General features: G+C 43.0%; 1 protein-coding gene across 1 annotated transcript in view; it reads left to right on the top strand.

Annotated features, from left to right (window-relative positions):
• Positions 1-21,089, top strand: part of ntng2a (netrin g2a) — an 83,808-nt gene that overhangs the window by 13,341 nt on the left and 49,378 nt on the right. The window lies entirely within an intron of this gene.

Here is a 21,089-nt window from a genome sequence, read left to right as displayed (position 1 = left end):
TGTAATGACATCAGGCCCATCAGCACAGGGATGGATCTGACTCCTTCTCCTACTCCCCCTTTTCTCTCCTCGCCTCCCTCTTCACTTCTTCCTACTCTTCCTTTTCTCCTCTCCCTCCTCCTTCTCCAACCCCCCCTTCTCCTCCACCTCACCTTCCCCTTCCTCCTCTCCTCCCACTGCTCCTTCTCCTCCCTCCCTCCATCCTCCTCCCTCGTTCCTCAAAGTGCTAGTTTGAAGTGGCCTCAAGGAGGAAGGACCGTAGCTTGCCTGTCCTTAGATGCCACATATTATTTTGAGAAACAGCATACTAGAGCAAACCAGATATATCTGTTTCTCCCATTCTGTCCGTGTGCCTGTTAAAAGAAGGATAGAACAAGAAGAAAAGATGGAAACCATTCTCAGACCTTCACTCTGGTCACTCAACATGCACTGGATCATTATTATCCTACAGTCTGAAAATAATCTGTCTGCTTAGAAAATGACTAAACCGCACACACACACAAGCCTGATACGGCAATATCTAAATAATCACCAGCTGGTGTGGATGAAGTTGAGCTGGCCGGGTAGTCTACAAATAGAACATTACAAAATATTTATGGTGTGAAGCTTATTTGTGTCCAGAAGGCATTTGAAAACCCTTGGTTTGTATTATACAAACACATATCTAAATGAATCATATTGTGACAATCAGGAAACTATTAAATAAAGAGTGGAAATAGGGACGCTGTCATTGATAGGTGGATTGGGGCGAGAGTCCAGTCCCCAACAACCAGATGTTCCAGTTTTGAGGGGAAATGGAAAGAGAGCCTGTGATGCGACTTCCACTTTTGGACGTTAACAAGGCAGCACTCCATCTTAACTCTTCCTCCACATTTACTGGATTGGTTGAACAGCACAGAAGATAAAACTGTCGGGGGAGGTTTTTATTTATTTTTCTTCTTGTCAAGACCAATAAGTAGGGGATCTAGTTTCAGGTGTATCTTTTACGCCTGCTACGTTAGGTTAGTGTGAGAGTGACCCTGGTGCATACAGTATTATCTTGTTTCAGGAGACAGATGGCTCCAGTTGTTGGGTGTAATATATTGGCATAGCCATCATCTGTCTGACCTCCTCGCCCACCTTCCTCTAATACACAATGATAGGAGACGTCAAGCTGTCAGCAGAAACCCAAGTGTCAGACAGACAGAGGCCCCACTAATGCTGTCTTTATCTGCCTGGGCTCTGTGAGGTGGTCTGTGTAAACTTTGGTCCTGTTTCGGCACCTGTCGCAGTGGGGAAAAGGACCTTGACACTAACAACTGTTTATAATTAATAATTTTCCACGAAAGCTTGAAGTTCACAGACTTGTCTCAAGTTAGGGTTCCAGGCGCTAACTTTTGCCTGTTGGGTTTCTGTGATTTTTTTTTTCTTCTCCAAAACCTAGGTAGTGAGAATGTAATACTGTATAATGTTAGGCCTGATCCTCCTTCCACACAGTCTAACTAAGGGACTGTGGAACAGGGGATTTCCTTGGGCTGGGACTAGGGAGACACATGGGCAACCTGATTATATAAGTGTGGAGGAATAACTCTGCGTGCTAACATGATTTATTTTTTTCCACAAGGATCCTGTAGGCAGAGCTGACAGTGACATTTTGACCTCTCGCACTTTAAATCTCCTGCTTCCTCTCCCGTTGGAAAACAGCTCCATGTAAAAAATAATAATAATAACATGTATCCAGACGGTAAACTCTTAGAAAGTAAGTGGATTATGGGAGAGACCAATAGGACAGACACTATATTTCTCTCCAGATCCTCCCAATCCAACCACCTCTAAACATGTACCACCCCAGCCCACAATGGCTGTTAATAATATAGTAATATACAGAACACAGGCATTACTTTGTTAACTGTGTTTAGCAGTGTTGGAATGAGAACTCTACCATTGGAGAGAGTTTTCCAGCCTATCATTTATATCCACACAGACAGTCCAGTCGGCATGGCATCCAGATAGTTGTCAAACAGTGTCCTCTCAGGCCTGTGCACAGCATGGAGGGAGCTCTGAGTGGCTTTTCTCCATTGCTTGTGTTGCTGTGTTGTGACTGTGGAGAGATTTGAGCTGTGAAGAAGACCGGGTGGCTGATATTACGAGGAGCCCAGAGAGAGTGTCTCCCTAAGATGACAGTCTGTCACACCTGACAGTGACAGCAGTGACCCTCTCAGCCTTATGGGCCTGTCCAATCACAGATGTGAAAAGTATTATGGGATATATCCTTAACTGTCACTATGACAAAGGGCTGGTCTCTGACACCATTATTTTACCTGCCTATGTCCTTGTAAGGTCATTATTTGAGTGGGGGTAAAAAGGACATGTGTATCTGGAACTCAACTGAAGGCACACTCTGGATAGATCTCTGTAGAGCACAGAAGAACAAATGTCAGTGTGACCTCAGCATAACTTTCTTGTCTTGGGATGAAGTTAGGATGAAGTTAGTGCGCTGCTGCTACTGTGTCTATAGGCTACAGTCTTTCTGTACATTTTTTGCTTTGGTCTGCAATCGGTTGTGCATGATGCAGGACTTGGCCTAGTTTTGGGAGCAGCTTGTGTTTCTAGAGCGGAGTCATGTGCTGTGGAGCAGTAGTATGAGGAAAAACATTATGAATGTAATGACTGCAGGTTGGGAGTGAGGGGAGAGGGCACTTAAACAACTTTCATGAGACTTGTGAGTTTGCTTCTAAAAAAAATCCTTATGCCATCACAATCAGTGCTGTCTGTCAAACATCCAGCAATGGGCCTTAGCTTCAGTGAGGGCGAGGTCAAATGCTCAGTCACGCCCTGTCTGGAGTCGGCAAGCCACAAGGGAATGGATGCCTGCCCTTCCATTGTACAAGTAATTATATACGGTACATATATCAGTACTGGTATGTAACTGACAGAACTGTTAATTGAGTGTGAAGTCCTCTTCATCAGATTCTTCTGTTTTCTGGTCTTCCTCATCTTTCTGCTATGTCCTTCAGCAGTTAATGAGGGGATGAGTGTAGCCAGTAATTACATTGAGTGTAAAAAACATTGTCATAGACTGACCAGTTGAATCCAGGTTAAAACTATGATCCCTTATTGATGTCACTTGTTAAATCCACTTCAATCAGAGTAGATGAAGGGGAGGAGACAGGTTAAAGAAGGATTTTAAAGCATTTGCTTGCCATCGAGAGGGTGAATTGGCAAGAAAAAGATTTAAGGGATACTTCGGGCAATGAGACCCTTTATCTACTTCCAGTCCGATGACCTGGCGGATACCATTTTTATGTCTGTTGACAGTATGAAGGAAGTTAAGAGTAGTTTTGCAAGCCAATGCTAACTAGTGTTAGCGTAATGACTGGAAGTCTATGGGTATCTGCTAGCATGCAGAGAAATAAAAATGGTATCCACAAGTTCACCTGACTCTGGGGAAATAGATAAAATAACTCTTTGCCAAAATCCCAAAGTATCCATTTAAGTGCCTTTGAACAGGGTATGATAGTAGGTGCCAGGCACAACGGTTTGAGTGTGTCAAGAACTGCAACGCAGCTGGGGTTTTTACGCTCAACCTTTTCAACACCCAAAGGTCCACCACCCAAAGGACATCCAGCTAACTTGACACAACTGTGGGAAGCATTGGAGTCAACATGGGTCAACATCCATGTGGAACGCTGTCAACACCTTGTAGAGTCCATGCCTCAACGAATTGAGGCTGTTCTGAGGGGCAAAATGGGGCGCAACTCAATATTAAGAAGGTGTTCTTAATGTTTTGTACACTCAGTGTAAATACTGTGGCGGACTGCAATAGCATCGAATAGTCGAATAGTCCCCGCGATATGCAACTGTTCAGGGAAGTCAGGAACCAATAAACGCAGTCAGTCAGGAAAGCAAAGGCCAGCTTCTTCAGGCAGAAATTTGCATCCTGTAGCTCTAACTCCAAAAAGTTTTGGGACACTGTAAAGTCCATGGAGAACAAGAGCACCTCCCAGCTGCCCACTACACTGAGGCTAAGTAACACGGTCACCACCGATAAATCCATGATTATCGAAAACTTCAACAAGCATTTCTCAATGGCTGGCCATGCCTTCCTCCTGGCTACTCCAACCTCGGCCAACAGCCGCAGCTACTCGCCCAAGCATCTCCAGGTTGTCCTTTACCCAAATCCAGATAGCAGATGTTCTGAAAGAGCTACAAAACCTGGACCCGTACAAATCAGCTGGGCTTGACAATCTGGACCCTCTATTTCTGAAACTATCCGCCGCCATTGTCGCAACCCCTATTACCAGTTACCAGCCTGTTCAATCTCTCTTCCATATCGTCTGAGATCCCCAAGGATTGGAAAGCTGCCGCAGTCATCCCCCTCTTCAAAGGGGGAGACACCCTGGACCCAAACTGTTACAGACCTATATCCATCCTGCCCTGCCTATCTAAGGTCTTCGAAAGCCAAGTCAACAAACAGGTCACTGACCATCTCGAATCCCACCGTACCTTCTCCGCTGTGCAATCTGGTTTCCGAGCCGGTCACGGGTGCACCTCAGCCACGCTCAAGGTACTAAACGATATCATAACCGCCATCGATAAAAGACAGTACTGTGCAGCCGTCTTCATCGACCTGGCCAAGGCTTTCGACTCTGTCAATCACCATATTATTATGGGCAGACTCAGTAGCCTCGGTTTTTCTAATAACTGCCTTGCCTGGTTCACCAACTACTTTGGTTCACTAACTACAACTACCAACTAATTGAACAGGGTTCAATTCTCGGGCCAACTCTTTTCTCTGTATATATCAATGATGTTGCTCTTGCTGCGGGCGATTCCCTGATCCACCTCTACGCAGACGACACCATTCTATATACTTCCCGGCACTTCCTTGGACACTGTGCTATCTAACCTCCAAACGAGCTTCAATGCCATACAACACTGTTACTAAAGCACCTTATACCACCCACCACTGCGACCTGTATGCTCTAGTCGGCTGGCCCTCGCTACATATACCACCCACCACTGGCTCCAGGTCATCTACAAGTCCATGCTAGGTAAAGCTCTGCCTTATCTCAGTTCATTGGTCACGATGGCAACACCCACCCGTAGCACTCGCTCCAGCAGGTGTATCTCACTGATCATCCCTAAAGCCAACACCTCATTTGGCCGCCTTTCGTTCCAGTTCTCTGCTGCCTGTGACTGGAACGAATTGCAAAAATCGCTGAAGTTGGAGAATTTTGTCTCCCTCACCAACTTCAAACATCTGCTATCTGAGCAGCTAACCTATCGGTAAATAGCCCACCCAATTTACCTACCTCATCCCCATACTGTTTATATTTATTTACTTTTCTGCTCTTTTGCACACCAGTATCTCTACCTGTACATGACCATCTGATCATTTATCACTCCAGTGTTAATCTGCAAAATTGTAATTATTCGCCTACCTCCTCATGCCTTTTGCACACAATGTTTATAGACTCTCTTTTTTCTCTCTTTTTTTTCTACTGTGTTATTGACTTGTTAATTGTTTACTCCATGTGTAACTCTGTGTTGTCTGTTCACACTGCTATGCTTTATCTTGGCCAGGTCGCAGTTGTAAATGAGAACTTGTTCTCAACTAGCCTACCTGGTTAAATAAAGGTGAAATAAAAAATAAATAAATAAATAAATACAACAACATATATCATATCATTAGTGGTATGTTCAGTGTGTTTTGTCGGAAGCACTGAATCAAAACCCAAAGGACTGTTAATTGAGTGGGAAGTCCTCTTCATCAGATTCGGATTCTGTTTTCTGGTCTTCCTCATCTTTCTGCTATGTCCTTCAGCAGTTAATGAGGGGATGAGTGTAGTAAGTACTCAGCCAGTACATTTCATTACTTTTAAAGATGTTCTGATTCAGCTCTTTCTTTCTCTCTCGACAGCATCCTCTTCTACCTGCCATCGAATCCTGTACCTGTATGTTGAGAATGTTCATTTTGAAAAGATTATCAATAATGATATGCTTCTGGAGGAAACTGCAAGGCGTCACTTAGTTAGTGCACATACAGTTTGTTTGTCTGAGGGATTCTGCCGATAGAGCAGAAACCTGGCTGGCATGATGACACCTGTGCACGGCATGAAATAGCACACACACACACACACACACTCACACAGTGGCATGGAGTGTAGTAACATTTTGTGGAATCACGCTGACTCAGCACTTGATTTTGTGATTCTGTGAACTTTGTGTTGCTTTGTCGAGGCACATATATATTTTTTTATTTAACCTTTATTTAACTAGGCAAGTCAGTTAAGAACAAATTCTTATTTACAATGACGGCCTACCCCGGCCAACATTGGGCCAATTGTGCGCCGCCCTATGGGACTCCCAATCACGGCCGGTTGTGATACAGCCACTTGGGTATTCCCAACATATTCAAGACTGTCTGCAGAAACGGACCGTTCTAGAAAATGTATGTGAAATGCATTGTGTTATTAAGTCTGTTTCTAACTTTCATTTGAAAGCCTTTTAAGGAATTGCTGTCTGCTCCCACTGAATGTATAGTAGGCCTACAATATATCAGTACAGTATGCCTGTTCACAAGACATACTGTACTGAACCATAGTTTTCCAACAGTTATTTTCTCTCTGTGTTTCCCTGTAGGGGAGTAGCTTATTGTATGACTAATGATGCTCGGCCCCGGCTTAGGATGATAACAGAGTTAACCAGTCCATGCTTTCTGCCCTGTCGTTGTCAGCTTTGGGTTGCAGATGAATTATGAAAATAGAAAACACTGCTCGCCGTCTGGTACTCCAACACTTACAGTTCAACCCTAATGCGGCTAATCAAATTAACATTTCAGGGGGTTGGAACATGAGGAATTAATGCTGTCATCTCAGGAAGTAAGCTCTGTATGAGTGGAGAACAGCACACTCTCTCCCACGCTCGCTCTCCCCAGTCCGCCTGCTCTGCTATCCGGTGTAAGTGACAATAAAACAGACTTTTTGGGGGGTTGGTTACTGTTGGAGCATCATTACCCAATGAGATGAAACAGCCATTTGACACTATGAGCTTCTAGTGTGTCAATTTGTGAATAAAAAAGTAATCTTCTGACTAGCTTTGCATTGCAATAAAGGTGAAAAAAATCTAATTGAATTGTCACTCAGTAGGATCATTTTGGGTCTTTTATCTTTGTAGTTTATTGTCAAAAACTCTATCTTCCAGATTGCAGAAGTAAGATGTTAAGCAAGAGATGGATAAAGGTTTCTATTTGTAGAGGGAAATATTGAAATGTCAATTTACAAAGGTTCAATTGAGGGAGTAAAGCATCATTTGAAGTGAAGAGTGGTTTGTTTGTTTCCCCAATGATGCCAGTTTTTTCAAAGGTTACTCTGCGGACAATTTGTCTCTTAGGAAAAGGCTGGAAGTGTCTGGTTTTTATGCAGCGAGCAACGTTTGGAGATATGGGATCTTTGAAAGGCTGTTAAGTGTGGGATCCTACTTGTACGCCAGCAGCACCTCAGGCGTAAATATCATGGCAGCCTACATGGATCCCATGCCCCCAGGGGCACAAACAAAAGAGGGTGTCCTTATGAAGGCAAACAGAATATTTCAGCAGCACGCTGTCCCTCATCAAATTTTCATCTGCCCAATTCTATGATGAGGAGGACTATTTTTGGTGCAGCTCCATCACAGTAGGAGATCCCTGGCCAGCCAACCTGTCCATCCTTCCTCTAATGATCGAGAGCATACGGTTCATTATCATTATCCAGCTAGCACATTTGGTTCTTTGGAAGTTGTGGGAGCGCAAGTTTTTGGTTTCCCATTGGTTCTGGGAACAAAGCCATACATACCTGACCGTTTTAAAAATGTTCCGTTTAACCGCTCTGAGAATGTAAGTGAACATTTCACCTGTTCTGGGAACATACATTTTTAGGTTGCAGGGAGGTTCTGAGAACATTTTACTATTGTTCCTTTAACTTTTTACTGGGAATTTATTTTTAAAAATTACGCTTTGAGAATGGAAATGATATTTGAAGGTAATAAATAACGTTCTGAGAATGGAAATGATAGGTTATTTGAAGGTAATAAATAACGTTCTGAGAATGGAAATGATAGGTTATTTGAAGGTAATAAATAACGTTCTGAGAATGGAAATGATAGGTTATTTGAAGGTAATAAATAACGTTCTGAGAATGGAAATGATAGGTTATTTGAAGGTAATAAATAACGTTCTGAGAATGGAAATGATAGGTTATTTGAAGGTAATAAATAACGTTTTGAGAATGGAAATGATAGGTTAATTGAAGGTAATAAATAACGTTCTGAGAATGGAAATGATAGGTTATTTGAAGGTAATAAATAACGTTCTGAGAATGGAAATGATAGGTTATTTGAGGTTTCTGAATAATGTTTCAATAAGACTTTTGATAACACTGCTAGATTAGGTTAACTGTTTTGAACTCATGAGCTGTGTTCAAATACTCATACTAACCATACTATTTGTGAGTATTCTCAGAACCTCCCTGCAACCTAAAAATGTTTGTTCCCAGAACAGGTGAACAGGTGCTTATTGGTCATATTATGGATATAGTGAGTATGCCAAAAGTTCCCGGATGTTGTACTACATTCGCCAAAATACGAAGTATACAAGCAGTGGACACTATGTCTGTGCTTTTAGGTCCCATAATGCAATTCTTCAGAAAATGGGCACGGCTTCACATCGTTTTCAGATTTGAAGAAAATGGCAGAAAATATGCAGCCGAAGTCCAACGAGAGCGGATACAAATTCATTGCTTTAACTAATTATGAAAAATGTTAAGAAAATGTTGAGCAATGTAATAAAGTAATGACTTTTCAAGTAAGTTAGCTTACACGTTATGTTGGCTGACAATTTGTTAGCTACGCTATCCTTATGAACCACATAGCATACCATTACAGCAGTATGTACCGGTATGTTAGCTAGCTACCTAACGTTAGTTGGCTTATAATATATCAAACTTACCAGTATATTGACTATATGCTATCTAACTAATTACCCAACGTTTATTGACTTGAATATTCCCGTCATTCTTAGCTTAGCTAAGTGGTATAGTCGTTGTGCATTCTCAATGGACATTCGGGTGCTTTCGTAAATTCGCTCTGGCGATCTACTCCAATTTCAGAGAACTGTCCTCTGAGTGTACCAGTGCGCAGAATAACTGATGAATTTACGAACACTCAACACCCGTTGAATATGGCCAGTGTCAGTAAACATAAGCAAAACCTCGTAATTAAATTGTTGCCAGCAGCACAGTTAGTCACCAACGGTCTGGATAACATGAAAACCGTCTAACCAGCTCTGCTAGGTTGAGTAAAATGGTCAGTGAGGTGTTCACCAAAAGGCATGTGGGACACTCCCTAAACATATGGAAGAAGGTACTCTGGTCAGATGAGACTAAAATTGAGCTTTTTGGCCATCAAGGAAAACGCTATGTCTGGCGCAAACCCAACACCTCACATCACCCCAAGAACTCCATCCCCACCATGAAGCATGGTGGTGGCAGCATCATGCATTGGGGATGTTTTTCATTGGAAGGGACTGGGAAACTGATGGCGCTAAATACAGGGAAATTCTTGAGGGAAACTTGTTTCAGTGTTCTAGAGATTTGAGACTGGGACGGAAGTTCCCTTTCCAGCAGGACAATGACCCGAAGCATACTGCTAAAGCAACACTCGAGTGGTTTAAGGGGAAACATTTGAATGTTTTGGAATGGCCTAGTCAAAGCCCAGACCTCAATCCAATTGAACATTTGTGGTATGACTTAAAGATTGCTGTACACCAGCGGAACCCATCCAACTTGAAGGAGCTGGAGCAGTTTTGCCTTGAAGAATGGGCAAAAATCAGAGTGGCTAGATGTGCCAAGCTTATAGAGACATACCCCAAGAGACTTGCAGCTGTAATTGTCACGCTCTGTCAGGTTGGATGGGGAGCGTCACTGCACAGCTATTTTCAGGTTTTTCCAGCGATGTTCGATCGGGTTCAAGTCCGGGCTCTGGCTGGGCCACTCAAGGACATTCAGAGATTTGTCCTGAAGCCACTCCTGCATTGTCTTGGCTGTGTGCTTAGGGTCATTGTCCTGTTGGAAGGTCTTGAGCAGGTTTTCAACAAGGAGCTCTCTGTACTTTGCTCCGTTATCTTTGCCTCTATCCTGACTAGTCTCTCAGTCCCTGCCGCTGAAAAACATTCCCACAGCATGATGCTGCCACCACCATGCTTCACTGTAGGGATGATGCCAGGTTTCCTCTAGAAGGAACACTTGGCATTCAGGCCAAAGAGTTCAATCTTGGTTTCATCAGACCAGAGAATTTTGTTTCTCATGGTCTGAAAGTCTTTAAATGCTTTTTGGCCAACTCTAAGCGGGCTGTCATGTGCCTTTTACTGAGGAGTGGCTTCAGTCTGGCCACTCTACCATGGTGACCTGATTGGTGGAGTGCTGTGGAGATGGTTGTCCTTCTTGAAGTTTCCCCCATTTCTACAGGGGAACTCTAGAGCTCTGTCAGAGTGACAATCGGGTTCTTGGTCACCTTCCTGACCGAGGCCCTTCTCCCCTGATTGCTCAGTTTGGCTGGGCAGCCAGCTCTAGGAACTTCTTCCATTTAAGAATGATGGAGGCCACTGTGTTCTTGGGGACCTTCAATGCTGTAGAAAGTTTTTGGTACCCTTCCCTAGATCAGTGCCTCGACACAATCCTGTTTAGGAGCTCTACGGACAATTCCTTTGACCTCATGGCTTGGTTTTTGCTCTGACATGCACTTTCAACTTTGGGACCTTATATAGACAGGTGTGTGCCTTTCTAAATCATGTCCAAACAATTGCATTTACCACAGGTGGACTCCAATCAAGTTGTAGAAATATCTCAAGGATGATCAATGGCACCTGAGCCAAATTTTGACTCTCATAGCAAAGGCTCTGAATACTTATGTAAATAAATAAAATATTTTTTTTTATTTAGAATTGAATGTAATACCTTATGTTGTTCTTGTCTATATCTGTTCTGTACGTTGTCATGTATTAGTATGTTATATGTGTACCCCAGGAAGAGTTACTGCTGCATGTGCAATAGCTAATGGGGGTCCTAATAAACTAAAGTTAACCATTCCCAGAAAGTTGTGGAAAGGTTGTATGCAAAATAACCATAGGACAATCACGCTCTCACCAAGCTCTAAGACACATATGGTTCTCAGAATATTATCTCAGACAGTGTGTGTCAAATCATTTACAATGACAATACTTTGTCGTATAGATTTGTACTCTCTTCATTTGCTGTAGATATAAATTGCACAGATACAGATACACCGGGTCAGAAGCGTCTCTGCCTATATGCAGACTACGCATTGTGCATAGGCCCCCGTGGCCGCTAGGAGTTTAGGAACTCAACTTACCGTTGAGAGTTTAAAATGTACACAATATGCAATTTCAAAATTTGCCAGCGCATCAGCAGTTTTCCACTGACAGTTACCCAATTAACCCATGTCAGCTAAACATTTTTAGATAGCTGGCTAGACTACCTTACCAAGCAATCTAAATCTTGTAGTAATCATCACCAAATTACTGACCAGGCATGCAGGTCATGTGCTCAGTAGCCCTGATATCATATGAATATGGTGTAAGTATTGACAAAATCTGTAGAATTGCAGGAAATTAGCTTCAAAACTGCAATATTTTCAATAAAAATTTTGCCCACCCGGTGGGGGACCCCCAAACCAAATGTCGCTTTTTGGCCCCCCAAAAGCTAGATGTGCTTCTACACACGGTGTGTCAGTGGTGGTCAGTGCTGTTTTAAGATGAGGGAGGACGATATATTTTGTCATGAGCATGGCCTTATTTCTATAACAGCATATTGGATAACCCTCATTCATATTCCATTCACCCAGTTCAATGTAACAGCGATAGGTTTAGGCTACCACATGATAGTAAAGTTTTCCTTATACCGATCATGAGGTTGCTACGACAGAGCCTATGTAAATAAAATTTACAACATAGGTGAACACAGGTCGAGAGACAAATTTGAGTTTTCTTCCATTTAAGAAACGTTTTTCAACAGAATTGGCAGAATTAATACACCCCTGATCCCACGTAAACAGTTCACGCTCATAACAGCCAAGCCAAACCTCTACAAACAGCCTACATCTTTGTCACCATATTATCTAAAGTAACGTTCAGCATAGCTAATAGAACTAGCGTGTTTGTAAACCCGCTACAATCATGCAGTAACATTAGTGTACAGTCAGTAAGCAGTTACACCGGTGGGCCCCGGGGGCAATAAATTAGTAATACCAAAAGCTTATCTTGACTTGGAAGAGTTCCAGTTTTGTGTTGGAAAGTCATAGCCAGCTAGCTAACATAGCACCCCTCTGTTTGAGCAGGGTGTTTCAGTAGGCTTCTCCTTCATTTTGGAATAAATTAATTTGTTCAAAACTGTTCAACTACTGTCTTTCACTCTCTTTTGAGACAGCTACTCACCACATTTTATTGCAGTGCTAGTTAGCTGTAGTTTATGCTTTCAGTACTAGATTAATTATCTTATCCTTTGATTGGGCGGACAACATGTCAGTTCATGCTGCAAGAGCTCTGATAGGCTGGAGGACGTCCTCCGGAAGTTGTCTTTATTACTGTGTAAGTCTATGGAAGGGGGTGAAACCCACGAGCCTCCTAGGTTTTGTATTGAAGTCAATGTACGCAAAGAAGGACGAAAGCTATCTGTCCTCTGGCTACACCATGGTACTTACTACCTTACAGAGTGCTGTTGAGGCTACTGTAGACCTTCTTTGCAAAATAGTGAGTTCAGTTATTTGGTGACGTGACTATATTTAGTATAGTTTTATCTAAAGAGGATAACTTAACTTTTTTAACAATTTACATTTTTAGGAAATTCACTGAGGAGGATGATCCTCCCCTTCCTCCTCTGAGGAGCCTCCACTACAGTGTATAGTGGGAGAAGTGCAGGGGATCCAGTCCCTAACTGTCCCTGCTGTGGACAGTTGCACTGCGGGTGCTTTCAAAACACTCTGGTCATAATTGGCAGAATCCCACTGAGACTCAACCTACGGAGCCCACAAATTAATTATGCAAGGACGGACCCTTTTATTTTCCCCGTGTGCTATTTTGGTGTGCTCTTGGAAATGTGAAGCCGTCTCCCTTTCTAAAGCTCCCCTTTGTCTACACTTCTCACTTACACTAATGTATCTACAGTATATCTCTGCCTATCTGCATATCCCTTCAGGAAAAGGAGCTGCGCTTTGCATTTGACTTCCGCCCTTGTTGGTTGGGAGTGCAGTAGAAGTTTTTTTTTTGCATCCTGTGTGAATAATTTAAAGGAGCTGTCCATGCCAAAGCTTTCAAGGTCGTTGGCAATTGGTAGTAAAAGAGCCAGCAGCTTGATGTTGTAGAAGGGCTGCTGCTCCCTTCATGAGGTGGTGTCTCCCTGGTCCGTGCTGGCACTCACCAACACTTAAATCGCAAAATTCTCCAGTAGGGGCAAGGGTGAAAAATATGGAGAAAAAGTATCCTGTAGATGTCCATCCCTCCGGGTTGCGTTGGGATCCAGTGCTCTTGCGGGTATTAGCTGGAAACAGCAGAGATTTGTTTTCTTCTCATATCAGACGTTCCTCAGAGAACAGTGAAAGAGAAAAGAGAGAAAATGCAAAAAGCATGTGGAGCAATGAACTCTGTATGACTGCCTCTCTCAGACATTTTCCCTGGCAAGGGGCTAGCAGCATTCTAAAGCAGCTGTGCCTCAGAACCTCTATAAGAATGTACAGGGGCTGTTAGTTTCACTGTTAGTCAGGTGAAATGTTACCTCCAGTGGAGAGCTGTTGTGAAAACCCTGAGCAGGTTATCATTAGTGGAGGTCAGAGTCCTTCTGGTCCCAGGCACAGATCTGAACCAAAGCAGAAAAGCCTGTTTAACCCTCCTATTGTGTTCGTTTCATGTTAATTAATTCTGTGTTCCCGGTCCAAAATGACCACCCCATTATAGCTGATTATAAATCCATAATAATACATAAATTATCACCTAATGTTGTGTTAGATCACTTTATCAACTTAAGTTCTTGTGAACATTACAGGTTTGGAACTTCTATTTGCTATTTATGACCTGTAGGCCTCATTAACCTGAGCTCATACAACTTGTTTTTGAGTAAAAAAAACATAATGTATGGATTATTTTGATTATAACAAACACTCAGATGAAACATATTCTGCTATTTATCACAGACAACTTTGTGTCAAAGGACTCTCTCCTCCTCACCAGTGTCATGATCAAAGATATGATCAAGAGCCTGACATATAGTATATTGTATGGTCATTGTGCTGCCACAGAATGAATTGTGAGCAAGGCCTCAAAAAAGAGCTGTGAGAAAAGTTTGATATATTATTGTGTGGTTCCCATGGGGGAAAGATTCTACTGAGGAAAGATTCCTGTGGGGGTTGCCATGGAAGCCAAGAAGGGGAGTGAGGTGTGTGTGTGTGTGTGTGTGTGTGTGTGTGTGTGTGTGTGTGTGTGTGTGTGTGTGTGTGTGTGTGTGTGTGTGTGTGTGTGTGTGTGTGTGTGTGTGTGTGTGTTTGTGTGTGTTTGTGTGTGTGTGTGTGTGTGTGTGTGTGTGTGTGTGTGTCTGTGTGTGTCTGTGTGTGTGTGTGTGTTCAATGCATGTATGGGTCTGGGTGAGGACCTGTGTCCATCTGATGAATGGGCATGTGCCTGAACTCAATTTTATACACAAATTTTAGTCTTACCCATTCATTTCTAATCACTGGTCAAATTTTATGAAAATAATCTAAATGTATTTTGTGTGTTCAGATGCCCTGTGTGGACAAAGTCATGGAACCTTATGACAATCAGATCAAATGAACTACATTTTTCAGAGAGAACTTGTAAATCGGTCCAATTCGACCAGAACCCTACCAGGAGGATTAAAGCCAATTCTACATCCTCTTCAAGGCCCATGGAGACAACCTGTATTCCTGAAAATCAATATGAGTAGCAGTACAATGTTCCTCCTAAACAACCAATACTGGTATACAGAATGAAGTCATGCAATTACTTTTATCCTCTCAGATTCATCGACCATCACAATAGTCAAGTGTAGCCCACTCTATAAATGCATCATGGTGGTTATGAGCCTAGTTGTGCCGGCTGAGTAGCAGGTTATCTTTAACTCTACATTGTTGAAAAAGGACCCGTAAGTAAGCATTTAACTGTTGTTTAAGAAGCATGTGACAAATACAATTTGATTTGATTTGAAAAAGTGATTGTGCATTTATACGTTTGAGTGTTTCTGTCCTTCTCTATTGTACTTGTCTTTCTATGCATGGACAGCCCCACTAGGGAAAGAAGTGAGTGCTAACAGCTGTAATAATGATGGTTGTGGCCCCCTCTGTGCAGGAGGGTGAATTGGAAGGCACCATTTGTCCCTGTGTCCTCGCTATCCATTCTTATTTGGGATTAAGCAAGTCATCATGAGGCAGTGGGAGTGGACGCCCGGCAATTCTCCCGAGAGAAGTTGAGGAATTAAATAAAGCTCCCATTAACGGCAGCTCCCAGCTGTGAGCGAGCGGGGCACCTGACTCTACGCCAACCTTTGATCTGCCTATCCATATTTGTTTAGCACTTGCTGTTATTTACTCACCTAAATGCGGAATTTCTCATTTCCGGCAAATGCAAACCTTTTTTTGCGTGTTTCTTATTGAAAGGTGGAGCTGGCGTCTCTGGCTCACCAACGGTAATAAACATTCAGCTGTTTACAGGCTATGATTGTCTTTATATTAGGCGGATTAAAAACACTGTTTCTAAGTCTGTGTTTGAAATTGCAACTGACTTCATATGACTTCAACCCATGCATGGTAGCAGTAGTGTGGCCTGGCCGGGGCCACCTCTCCCCTCCCGTCTCACTCCCTCTTCCCATCCTACCAACCACCTTCCCATCCCGGCCCCCCCTCCCCACCCCCTTTGGAGAATAAAGGAGAAGGATGATTTATGAGGAGCTGACGGATGCTTCGGTTATCGATCCTGCATCCCAGGGCTGCTGCTGTCGTAGTGCATCTGGGATCAAATTACATCAAAAAGGGTCAATCAGAGCGAATGAAACAGGACTTTATTGGGCCGATCAACACTCTGAAAGACTCTGAAAATCAGCCTATTATCTCTGGTCCCGTGGTGTCGCTGGATTGTGGTTATGAAAGGTTCTGCAGCACTTCATATCTGGCTTAAAGATTACTGCCACTCAGTTGGCATAACTGTTATTGACAATTTCTGCACTTTTTGGAAACAAAAGATGCTCTACAGAGATATTGGACTCCACCCAAACCATCTAGGAGCCTGAACCCTCTCTTCACCTTTTCAAGGCCGCGTTAAGATATTGATGCAGTGACAGACCAAACCCGCTCAGGTAATACTTCCCATCCTCTCTAAGCGTTATCGTCATACTGTTGTCTATACTGCCAGGGGTGTCGTCAGTTGTAATCTTGTACCTATTCGTTTGAACTCCACTCTTAGATCTGCTATTGTTAGCTCAAAATAGGAGCCCACTGTGGCCTGCTCACCCAGTGCTTTTAGTTCAAATGTGAATTCCATCAACTTTAATTCTCCATCGGTTTCCAAATCACATAGAGGCCTTGGGCTGTTGCACAATAGCAACCAAAGCCCATGTAAGTCAGTTTATAACATTATATCATTGGTTACTCTGAGAGTTCCTCATATTGACATTGGCTGGGGCCTCAGGCCCTTTGGTGCTAACTTTAGAAAAGTCAAATGTCTTGTCCTTCCTCTAATACTAATAGGGATAGACCAAATGGTGTAGTTCTATGCAATCTTATAGCCATACCAACTACATCAATATCAACCATCAAACAGGGTCTGCAACCGCCTATTGAACGTACAGTGGCTGGATTGAGTTGGAGACTCCATGTGACTTTAAAAAAAATCGTTACTTCCTAAACTGGATTACATCAAGATTTGGGCTATGCAGACGAATCCAGACACTCTGGTACTGACAGAAACTTGGACCTCTGGGGACATTCTGGATTCTGATATTAATATTGAGGGTTATAATGTGTTTAGAGCTGACAGACAGAGTAGATTGATTATTCTTCCCCAAAAATATTTTGCTGTCTCTTTACTGAAATGTTTTGCTACCATATTTAAGCCTTTTGTCTGGAGAAAAATGCATCCATAACTGTTGTAGTGGTCGACCAACCTCCCTCTGCTAATCTTTGTGTACTCAAGGAGTTAACTCGTTGTCTTATTTTACTAAATCAGAAATGATCCTGGGTGACTTAAATTATGAAGAAATGCATTCTTCAGACAATCTAAAATACATTTGTAATGAACTAAATCTAACCCAGATGATGACTAAGCATACACAGCCCAACCCCAAAGATCCTTCAAAGTAAACTCTGAGCTTGTGTTAATGAATACACCAAAGAAATATGTTTCAACTGGTGTCTTCGCCCAAGACATTAGTGACCTTTTCCCAGTTGTTTGTGTTAGAGATTGTCACGATCGTTATAAGGAGTGGACCAAGATGCAGCGTGGTATGTTTCCATTTCATTTAGAAGAGAAACTTAAAGCACAAAAATAATAAAGCGAAAAAACGAAACGTGAAGCTACATGCAGTGCAGAAAGCAACTCCAGCAAACATAGTCAAGATCCCACAAATCACAATGGGGGAAATGGCTACCTAAATATGATCCCCAATCAAAGACAACGATAAACAGCTGCCTCTGATTAGGAACCATATCAGGCCACAATAGAAATACAATTCCCCTAGATAACCCACCCTAAATCACACCCCGACCCAACCAACATAGAGAATAAACAGCTCTCTATGGTCAGGGCGTAACAGTACCCCCTCCCCAAATGTCTGGACGCAAAACCTGACTCAATAGGGGAGGGTCCGGGTGGGCATCTACCATCGGGGGCGGCTCCGGTGCGGGGCGCGTCGCCGGATGCTCCGGACCGTGGATCGCCGCCGGGGGCTCCGGACCGCGGATCGTCGACGGAGGAACCAGACCGTGGATCGTCGCCAGAGGCACCGGACCGTAGATCGTGGCCGGAGGCTCCAGACTGGGAATCCCCACTGGAGGCTCTGGACCGCAGACTGTCGCTGGAGGCTCTGGACCGCGGACTGTCTCAGGAGGTTCCGGACCGTGGACCGTCGTTGGAGATTCTGGACTGTGAAACGTCGCCGGAAGCTGTGGACTGGGAACTGTCACCGGAAGCTCTGGACTGGGAACTGTCGCCAGAAACTCTGGACTGGGAACTGTCGCTGGAAGCTTGGTACGTGGGGCCGGCACTGGTGGTACCGGGCTGATGACACGCACCTCAGGGCGAGTGCGGGGAGGAGGCACAGGACGTACTAGACTGTGGAGGCACACTGGAGGCCTGATGCTTGGGACCGGTACAGGTGGCACCCAGCTGGTGACACGCACCTAAGGGCGAATGCGAGGAGCAGGAACAGGACGGACCTGACTGGGAAAGCTCACTTGAGGGAGAGTGCGAGGAGCTGGCACAGGACATACTGGTTTGTGAAGGTGCATTGGAGACCTGGTGTGTATTGCTGGCATCAATTGTTCCAGAACTTTAACAAACTTCTCAGGACGAGTACGGGGAGCTGACTCAGGTGGCACCAAACTGACAACATGTTCCTTAATTCCGTGCACCCTCCACCAACTCAACAACTCTCCCATTTCTCTCTCCTCCAAATTCTTCTTCTTCTCCCAGACTGGCTCTGGTTCACTCCTCGGCTCTGCCGAATGCTCCATGTGCCGCCCCCAATTTATTTTATTGGGGTTTCTGTGGCCTTCCTCCCTGATTTCGTCGCTGTCCCTCCTTCGCTGCTTTCACCTACTTCCATGGCAGGCTCTTGTCTCCTGACATTATTTCTTCCCAAGTCCAGGCTATTCTCTCCCTGATCTCCTTCAAAGACCAGGATGCCATCTCCTCCCGAGCACACTGCTTGGTCCTGTTGTGGTGGGACCCAACCAACATAGAGAATAAACAGCTCTCTATGGTCAGGGCGTGACAGAGATGTGAGAATACAAAAAATGTAAGCCGCGTGTCATCACAAACAGGAACTTTAAAACGTAAGTGAACAAGCTTTTTTTCACATTATCTTTATTTTAGTGACCTTGATTGTATTTCAGCGAACCCTGAACTTGATTTAGTTTTGAGCCTGATTTAGCTTTGTCTTCAATACTATTGTGGATAATCATGCTCCCTTCATAAAAGTAAGGTTTGAAGGTAGATCGAATGCCTGGTACCCTCCGGAATTATCAGAAGTCATTCATAAAAGAGATGATGCTTGGATCAAGGCCAGGAACATAGACTTAGGCACAGACTGGCAATTGTTTAAGCAACTGAGGATTCATTGTGTAAGACAAAGCAGAAAGGCTAAATCTGATTATTATGTTTTATTTATTTAACCTTTATTTAACTAGGCAAGTCAGTTAAGAACAAATTCTTATTTTCAATGATGGCCTACCCCGGCTAAACCCAGACAATGCTGGGCAAATTGTGCGCCGCCCAATCACAGCCGGATATGATACAGCCTGGATTTGAACCAAGGACTGTAGTGACACCTCTTGCACTGAGATGCAGTGCCTTAGAATGTTGCGCCACTCGGGAGCATTATGTAACCACTCTTTTGGATTGTAATGGGAACCTGGCTAAATTCCTGAAAACTGTCACATCCCTGACGGGTCTGCTTCCTCTCTGCCACAAAAAAATGTATTCAGACATTGGCCTCATTAAGGGAAAAATGACATCATTGATGCATTTAATTATCATTTTATTTCAGCGGACTGTCTCTTTGAAATAACTTCTAAGCCTATTCACAATGATATTGTGCTGGATACTGATAGGGGAAATTTGGTGAATGTTCAGAGAAATGATAGTTTCTTTTAGGCTATTTACAGAAGAAGAAAAGTCCTGGATGCTTTACTAGCAATAGACAACAAGAAATCCACAGGGGCTGACCAATTGGATCCTGGTCTGCTTAAGTACCTAGATTTCTTTTTACTTCAGGAAATATTCCAAAAGTACAGAAATCAGTTCTTGTTCTGCCACTCCATAAGGACAGGGATAGTAGTGATCTTAATCATTATCTACCTATTTCAAGGCTTCCTTGTCTAGCTAAGATTCTTGAATCGTTGGTAAATGTACTGTTGTGGAAATTCTTAAACAGGGACACTCGAAGTCAATCTTAAATGAATCATTGTTTATTGTCAGCACACTGGAGATGTTCCAAGAAGCTTGATGAACATCTGTCAGGAGCTCTAATGGGCAGTCCCGTTAGTTCCCTTATATACTGACAAGTCATATTTGCATGAATTAGCTTATTCATAATTCATTAATCATTCATCTTCTCTCTAAACTGAGACCTTGAAACTGAGATGTCTTTCGTTCTCCAAACAAGGTCTGGGCGTACTACCAAATTGCAGATACTGATAAGTGAGGATTCGTTCAATCAGTCACTTGCATGAAAACAAAAATTGGTTATTAGAACAGCACATGAATAGAACACAGAAATTAGTTACTAGAAAAGCAAAAGTATAACATTTCCATCACAGTTCTTTGCTATTTTTTATTTTAGAAATGTATTTTGAATGTAAACTAATCAGGGTTTATGCCTGGGCACAGCACTACTACAGCAACCAGTTAATGATCTTGTCCATGCTTTAGACACTAAAAGTACATGTTCTGCTTTATTTGTGGACCTGTCAAAAGCTTTTGTTGATCAGGTTATTTTATTGAATAAGTTGTCCTCGATAGGCCTGAGCTCTGACACCTGTTCATGGTTTTACGATTATCTTAGTGATTGAACTCAGACCATCATGATTGATGAATTTAAATCAGCTTTTTTTAAGTACATAAAGATGTACCATGGATCGATTTTGGAACCTGTTCTCTTCACTATTTATATAAACACCATTGGTCAATCTGTTAAAAATTGTAAACTAAATCTACATGTGGCTGATACTATTATTGTAACGCTCGTCGTTGAAATGAGGTGAGGACCAAAGCGCAGCGTGGTAAGTGTTCATCATTATATTTATTAAACAGAGAACACTAAACAGAATAACAAAAGGAG

This window comes from Oncorhynchus kisutch, linkage group LG3, assembly GCF_002021735.2.
Source record: "Oncorhynchus kisutch isolate 150728-3 linkage group LG3, Okis_V2, whole genome shotgun sequence".
NCBI lineage: Eukaryota > Metazoa > Chordata > Actinopteri > Salmoniformes > Salmonidae > Oncorhynchus > Oncorhynchus kisutch.
This window is presented reverse-complemented; position numbering and strand designations above follow the sequence as displayed.